Source organism: Trichosurus vulpecula, chromosome 4 (assembly GCF_011100635.1).
Source record: "Trichosurus vulpecula isolate mTriVul1 chromosome 4, mTriVul1.pri, whole genome shotgun sequence".
In the NCBI taxonomy this organism is placed as follows: Eukaryota; Metazoa; Chordata; class Mammalia; order Diprotodontia; family Phalangeridae; genus Trichosurus; species Trichosurus vulpecula.
The window spans coordinates 415,068,780-415,077,441 of NC_050576.1; the positions used below are offsets into that span (position 1 = coordinate 415,068,780).

General features: G+C 36.0%; 1 pseudogene; it reads left to right on the top strand.

Moving 5' to 3' along the window:
* The first annotated feature begins 217 nt into the window (after nucleotides 1–217).
* On the top strand, nucleotides 218–1,450 carry LOC118847353 (annotated as a pseudogene).
* Nucleotides 1,451–8,662: the final 7,212 nt, after the last annotated feature.

Sequence of the window (8,662 nt, forward strand, 5' to 3'; positions counted from 1 at the left end):
ACAGTGACAAAGGGACAAAGCCTAGATTGTGGGGTAAAGGCAGGGACTTGCCTGAGCTTTCTCCCAGATCCCTCCAAATACTTTTAAAAAGTGACTCTCAACAAATTTTAGAGCAGCAGAACCCAAAAATATATGGAATTATTGCTATCCCTAACCTCAACTCTCTTCTCCTCCCCAGGTTCCTGTCTTCCCATTAGCCACTGCCACAACCAGAGAAATGACTACCACGAAACTACTGAAGATTGGTAAGAAGCTCTATGAAGGTAAAGCAAAAGAAGTCTATCAATTGTTAGACAATCCTGGAAAAGTCCTCTTGAAGTTTAAAGACCATATTACAGTAGGCAGTGCAGCTAGAAAAGAAAGTCGGTTGATTGGAAAAGCTGCAATCACAAAAAAAAAAAAATGCCAGCTATATTTTTGAGTTTTTTCAGGAAGCAGGTATCAAAATTGCTTTCACCAAAATATGTGGTCGGATAGCTTTCATTGAACTTCAAATTGAAATATTCCAATTGAATGGGTATGCAGAAGAATTACAACTGGTTCTTTTCTCCAAAGAAATCCTGGCGTCAACCTAACTGGATGATTAGATAACTCCTAACTGAAGTTGATGCCAACAATGATCCACCACATTCTGAAGAACAATTAGTGCTGCAAAATTGTGTTTTGCTGGACTTCACATAGATCAGAATGAAGTGGATATTATGAGTCATTCCACACAGGCTATTTTTGAAATACTGGAAAAAGACGGGTTACCTCAGAACTGTACACTGGGTTGACATGAAAATTGAATCTGCTGTTGATACAAATACAAAATAAATTGTTTTGCGGATGTTATTGATAATGATTCCTGGAGGCTCTGGCTATCTGGAGATAGAACCCAACAGAAAGACAAAAAGTCATATCGGACTTTAAGGAAGTGACTCTCAAAGCCTCCAGATGGTGAAGAAAAACTTCGAATGCATCATAGAGAGAGTAGAGTTGCTTCATAAAGTAGAAAGTTCATGCATAGTTGTGGTATGGATGGTCTCAATTTCTGACCTCGGTCACTGTGGATAATTAAGAAGGCTTGTTGAAACTATTATGGAATTCCCTGTGAACTTTGTGTAATATCTGCCCATAAAGGACCAGATGAAACTTAAAAAGTAAAGCAAAGTATGAAGGGGATGGTGTTCCTACTGTATTTGTGGCAGCAGCTGGCAGAAGCAATGGTTTGGGGCCAGTAATGCCTGCTAACACTGCATATCCAATAGTCAACTGTCCTCCCCTTACACCTGATTGGGGAGCTCAGGACATATCGTTCTTGCTTCAAAGGCCTGGGGGTCTTGGCTGTTCAACTATACTTTCACCTGAGGAAGCAGTTCAATTTGTGGCTGAGATATTTAAATTAAATAACCATATGCTATGGAGTAAACTTCGAGGAGGCATATTAAACATTAAAGCAGGTGGATAAAAAATCAGAGAATGCTGATTATAAGAATGCAGTGTATTTTTTAAAAGTGAAAAACAAAAAGATTATAATTTTAGCTTCAAAAAGCATTATTGATCAGGCAAGAGTAAAGATAATTCTAAACTAATCATAGAAAAATACTAATAAAATTTCTTACTTCGTTTTATGTTCGTGTTCTGGTAGAATATGTGTGTATTCCTCTTTACTATGTATATTTTTTTTACAAGAGAAATTTTGTAATCCTGTCTGGAAAATATTTTTATGATCTGTTATCCCATGTCTGGTAACAGTCATGTTGTGTATCAGTGACATGCTATTCATATCCTGAGATATAAGATAAAGTGTTATTTTCTATCACAGAGCTAGCTCTCTTAAAATTACTTGTAGACTTTGCAAACACTTTAAATGTAAAAGGTTAAAGCAAAAATGATGATAAGAGCTATGGCTTTATCCCCTGTTTTACATTATAGTCCATTAAAATCTCTTATGCCCATTAAAAAAGATGGAGTGAAAGAAATTTACAGTCCAAGACAACTTGGAAGGTAGACAGGAAAGGCCTGTTGCCCCTGGGTGAGAGTGGACTGAAGTCTAGACCAGAGCAAGCCATGCAAGCACAGCCCTGGCCCCAGCAAACCGGAAGCAGGCCTTGGGAGTTACTGAATAAACAGTGGCAGAAGCAGCCACTACTTCCAGAGCTCTAAGGCCACAAATGGTAAGAGGGTTGAACAACTAGTCAGAAAGAGATTAAAGGGGGTTTTTTGGTCACACTGGGGTAGGATTCTGTTGCTTTGCTTGATGCGATCAGCCAAAGCCATCTCCATATAGTAGTATCTTAATTGTCAAATGGTAAAAATCATATATGAAAGCCTATCTTTTTTTAAATAGGTTTTTGTCAATTAAATCTTAAAGGTGTACATATATTATTCTCAAGGATTTTACAACATAAAGGAAGCATAATTTTTAATAGTTACTGATGTCTCCTAGTTCATTTTAAAAATCATAGCAGTTTAGAAATGGGATATAGGGATCAGACATGTGCTTTTTCTTGTTATAAGGAATTCCTTGCATGTGGAAATTCCCTCTAATAATGCCAGTCATCACCCTTTCTGAAACTTATACTTTTAGAAATTTGCCTAGTGCATAGACAAGCTCCATGATTTGCCAAACATCACACAGCCAGGAAGTGTCAAGAGACAGAACTAGAATGTAGGTTATTTTGGTTTGAGGTTAGTGTTCAATACACTATACTACACAGGATAGATTTCATCTTTTGATGTTTTGTACTTTTAAATATCTTGGAGATGAACCCCTGGTTGCCTTCAAAACTATTACAAACCTAATACAGATTCATTCCTTTCTGGTCAAGTTTAGCCACTCTTTCTGTGATATGATTGGTATTCATTTGGTTTCTATACACCTAGACCTTACTCCAGAGCAGGCTTGTAACTCCAGCTGTGAGAGGTTAAGTAGTAGCTTGCTCACTGTCAACCAGCTAGTGTGCATAACTTGAATACAAGTTGATTCCAAAGCCACTTTTCTATTCATTAGGCCATGCTGATTCTCTCTTTAAATATAGACTATGAGAAATAAAGTCCAACTAAATTATTAGAAGTACTGTAACTTTACCATCATCTCTATGAAAGGACTTAGTTGACAGGTAACCTGTCATTTATAATTAACAGTAAAACAAAATGACTAGTTTTCTCTCTTATATGACTTGTCCTTTCTTGTGTCCTCCCTTAAATCTTTCTCCTTGTACCTTATGTTGATAGGCACATCTTCTCTCAATCTCATTCCATACTGTGTTTTTATTTCTTTTTCCGGTTGAACATATTTCCTTACATTGTGATTTGGTTTAATTGAACATCATTTCCTTAATTAAGAAATAATTAAACTCAGATTCCACTTACAAATATCCACTTCTTACCTCCTTTCGTACTTCACTAACTAACTGACTCAAGAAAACAATCTGTTGGGACAGCTGTATGAATGAGTGATAAAATACATTTAGTATTTAGAAGCTAAACTTTTTAACCATTATAAAAGTTATTTGGCTATAGTAGATTCCCAGAAGGATGTTTTCTTTCATGACCTTATCTATTTTATATCTCTTGAAAAAATGGGACATCTCATCCACTACTCTACTAGCCCTCATTTGCATACTGTCAGCGTTCTTTATTGACTTTAGACAATCAGTAAAAGGAAGGCAGTGAAATACAAATTAACAAGAAGAAAAATTAAAGTGAAAAATAAGGTCAATACGGCTAAGAAATCAAAGATGTGAGCTTTCTAGATAAAACAGTATTTTTTAATAAGAAAAGCGAAGAGCTATTAAAGAATCTATGATTCCCTTCATTTATGAAATTTTCATTCATAAATGAAAAACTATATTTTAGAGGAATAACATGTACAGGAGCTAGAAATTCTATATTTTTTCTGCATCAAATCTAATATCTGTCTAGTTGGGGAAAGGGATGAATGTCAAATCAAGTGTATTATCTCTTTTAAAATGAAGTTTAAAATGACTAAATTAATGCAGTAGAGTGAGCTTTTATAGCCTATCTTTTTCTACTCATATTTAAGTGAGTTCCTTAAGACTGTTGTATTTAATACTCAATAGGCAAAGTTGCAGTAAATTATATTATTTATTCTATCCACTGAGACTGTTAAGTGGTCAAGCATTCTGGGTTTCATTTAATAAAATTTTCTAGTATAGAGCCAAAGGATTAGTGTTTATAGACAAAACAGTTTTTATTTCTTTGCCTTTATATCCTTATATGGCTCCTGATTACAGAAAACCTATTTCAAGAAGTCCTAAAGGTGTAGCGTAAAGAAGGTTCAAAAAGAAAATGTTTACTCATTCATAATTGATCTCCACTGAATAGATTAGCAGCTTCACTCAGACTGTCATCTCTAATTTTATAATGCTCAATTTCTAGGGTAGCTCTCCTAAAAGTCATGACATAAGCTTCCTCACTAGAGATATCTAAAATGGAACATATAAATCTGGAAATTATGTACTAGAGCAATGTTCTTAAAAACTGAGATTAGCAAGATTTATCATAATCTCAACCTTAGTCTTTGAAAGATGCTTTGATTACTTTGCTTTTGCTATTCATGTGAAATGGCAACAAACAGAGCATAAAGTAAAATCATACGGTCAAAGCTTGCTTTCAGTATAATGCTGTTTTGCTTAAAACTCCTTTTTGTTACTATTATCCTAGTCAGGTGGTCACTTGGTCAGAAGTACACTCATTTGGAGAAGCACTATGTGCAGAAATTTTGTTTTAATGTCCCACCCACCCCCACCCACTGCCAAATATCAGTAGGGTACCTAGCAATATAAATGAAAAAGAAACCACTCAGTCTTACCTTTTCATTCACTGAACTGTCAGTCAGTATCAAAAAATGCAAGAACAGAAAAATAGTCAATTAAAGCAATTACTAGCTGGCTGGAGACCAATTGACAAGTTATTAAGTCAAGGGCAGAGGTCATTCTCGCTATCTTTACTCTTGCAATAAAAACAATGTCCAGGATATTATTTTGGAAGTAAAAAGTGTTTCCTGATTCTCCAAAAATGCTAATGGACAAATTCTACTGAATCTTCGTACTGTTTAGTGCCTCCCTTACCAATTCCTTAGGACTGTGCAAAGGCAGAAGAATGAATTTCTCATGGGGGTAAAGGAATGCCAAAATGGAGCAAATTATCTTCAGAATGGTCATAATTGGCATCCTACTTTAAAAATATACAATATTGACTCAGGTAAGCATTTATACACATACACACAACCATATACATATTTATATGTATACATATATAATATATTCATGTACATAATGTGAATATGATGAATTTTCCTGGAAAATCTTCACCTGTTGATTTGCTTTTAGTGTTATTGTGATATGTAAATTAAAATTTTTAACCTTTCTAAATTCGCCTATGCTTTTTTCATGACATGATGTTTATTTATTTAGTATGAAATCCACACTTTCAAACACATAGGGAATTCTTGTCCATGAAACATTTACCAATGCTCATCAGAATATTCTATACAGTTGAGGAAGTAGAGAAATAAGTGACTTGCCCAGGATCACTTGGCCAGTTTATGACTAAGCTTCTATTGGTATGCTCTCCATTTACACAGTAAGCTGTCTCAATGACACCATTCCCAGTTTATAAACAAGAAGAAAAGAAACAAGAATACTTAAAAAATAATATTTACCCAGGGGACAGTAGAAGTAGGAAAAATTAAAATAAACTTAAAAAGCAGAATTAACCAAATAGAAATGGAGGCACAACAATTCACAGAAAAAAAATAACCCCTTAAGAAGTAGAATTGGCAAAATGAGAAAAGAGGCACAAAAGCTCTTTGAAGAAAAGAATTCCTTCAAAATTAGAATTGGGGAAGTGGAAGCTAATGACTCTAGTACACATGAGGAAATAATAAAATGAATTCAAAAGAATGAAAAATAGAATGAAATATGAAATATCTCATTAGAAAAACAACTGACATAAACTGAGGAGAGATAATTTAAGAATTTTTGGACTAACAAAAGCCATAATAAAAAAAAGACTGGACATCATCTTTCAAGACATTATCAGGGAAAACTATCCTGATATCTTGGACCCAGAGAGTAAAATGGAAATTAAAACAATACAGTAATCATTTCCTGAAAGAGATGCCCAAATAAAACCTTCCAAGAATAGTATGGCCAAATACCAGAGTTTGAAGGTCAAGGAAAAAATATTGCAAGCAATCCAGAAAGAAACCATTCGAATATCATGGGGAATTACTCAGGATAACTCAATATTTAGCAGATTCTATAGTAAAGTTTTGGAAGGCTTGGCATACTATATTCCCCAGGCCAAAGGAACTAAGACTACAACCAAAAATCACCTGCCCAACAAAACCAAGTGTAATATTTCTGGGGCAAAAATGGATATTTGATGAAATCAAGGACTTTCAAGCATTCCTGTTGAAAACACAATAGCTGATGATAACATAAGACTTTCAAATTCAAATACAAAACTCAAGAGAAGTATGAAAAAGTAAACAAAAAAATCATGAAAGATACAATAAGATTAAACTGTTTGCTATCCTACATGGGAAGATGATACTTATAACTCTTAAGAATGTGATAATTAGTGGGGCAGAGCCAAGATGGCGGCTGGAAAGCAGGGACTAGCGTGAGCTCCCTGCCAAGTCCATCCAAAAACCTATAAAAATGGCTCTGAACCAATTCTAGAACTGCAGAAACCACAAAATAGCAGAGGGAACCAGAGCTTCAGCCCAGGACAGCCTGAAAGGTCTCCCAGCACGGAGCTGGGAGCGGAGTGGAGCAGAGTCCAGCATGGGTGGTGCAGACCAACCAGACCAGGAGCCAGGTGGAGCATGCCCTAGCACCCTGAATCAGTGAGCTGCAGCAATTACCAGACTTCTCAACCCACAAACACCAAAGACAACAGAGAAGGTTATTGGGAAAAGCTGTGAGAGTGGAAGGAGTTCGCGGTTCGGCTTCCAGCCCCGGGGGCAGCGGAGGTGGGGCAGCTACAGCTGCTGCTGCTTCTGGCCCCAGGCCCACCTGGTGGGAGGAATTAAGTGGCAGATCAGAGCAGGAGTGAAGAGCCTGCTGAAGATCTAAGTCCAGTCCAGGTTGGGGGCTCTTGGGGAAGGAGGAGTGCTGGTGTGGCTGAGCTGGCGCATACCCCTAAGCTTGGAACATAGTTCTCTATAATCTATAAGCAGTCATACCCCGCTGAAAAATTCAAAGGTCAAGTTAGTTGGCTGGGAACATGGCCAGGCAGCAAAAACGCACCCAGATTCAGTCTCAGAATTTGGAATCTTTCTTTGGTGACAAAGAAGACCAAAACATACAGCCAGAAGAAGTCAACAAGTCAAGAGCTAAACAAAGCCTCCAAGAAAAACATGAACTGGTCTTAGGCCATGGAAGAGCTCAAAAAGGATTTGGAAAATCAAGTTAGAGAAGCAGAGGAAAAATTGGGAAGAGAAATGAGAAGGATGCGAGAAAACCATGAAAAGCAAGTCAATGACTTGCTAAAGGAGACCCCAAAAAAAGCTGAAAAATACACTGAAGAAAACAACACCTTAAAAAATAGACTAACTCAAATGGCAAAAGAGCTCCAAAAAGCCAATGAGGAGAAGAATGCCTAAACCTTAGGGATTTTAGAAAGAGTACACCTATGTACAAGGCATGGGTGTGAGTTGACCATTATGGAATCATATCAAAAAAATTTAGGAATAAAAAAAAGATTCATTGGCAGAAGGGGGAAAGGAGAGGTAGAAAGGAGTAAATATTCTCCCAAAAAAGAAACATAAAAGAATTTTTAGAGTGGAAGGTAAAATTGGGCGTGGTGGGCAATACTGAAAACTTACTTTCATTGAGATTGGCTCAAAGGGAATAAAATACACAGTTATAGAAATCTATCTTGCCCTACAGAAAAGTAAGAAAGAAGGGAAGGGCACTGATAGGAGAGAGGGCAAATTGGGGAAGATAGTGTCAAAAATGTGTCTGTGACAGTGCAATAAAGATCCCACCAATTTGGAAAAGCTTGAATATGAACCAATTGATATTTATGTGTTTACTTTCAAAAAAACCTTAAGTTTTGAGGTTCATAATCAGAAATTTAGGCACTTGGTGATGGGCTATTTTAATTATACCAACTGATAAGGGGCAACTATCAAGGAAGGTATGTAGGAGACTCAATCCACATTGGTGGAAGGAGTATCCATACTTGTTAACTCAAAGCTATTTTGAAATATTGAGATATATTCTTTAGTATAATATTCCACACCTGATACATGTTCAAGAAAATATATTAATGTTAACTGACTGAATAATTATGCACTTCAATATATAGTTGCAATGAAAAAATATTTACAATGTTTATGGAGCCATTGAATCATAGCCTTGGGAGAGAATTTTGCAATTACCTAGTTCAACCATTTCACCAAACAGTTTAGGACAATAAAAGTCAAAGAAGCTAAATTACTTGTCTAAGGTCATAGGATGACTAAGTGGTAATTAAAACTAACATCCACATATTTTCATTCCCAATCCAATGATCTTCCCATGATATCATGGGTGATGTAAAAAGACCCAGATTGTTTTCAGTGTGTATCATCCATATTCTGGGAAAACAACTATTTTTAATTTCAGAAAATAAATAATAGATAGAATAATTATGTCAGTTG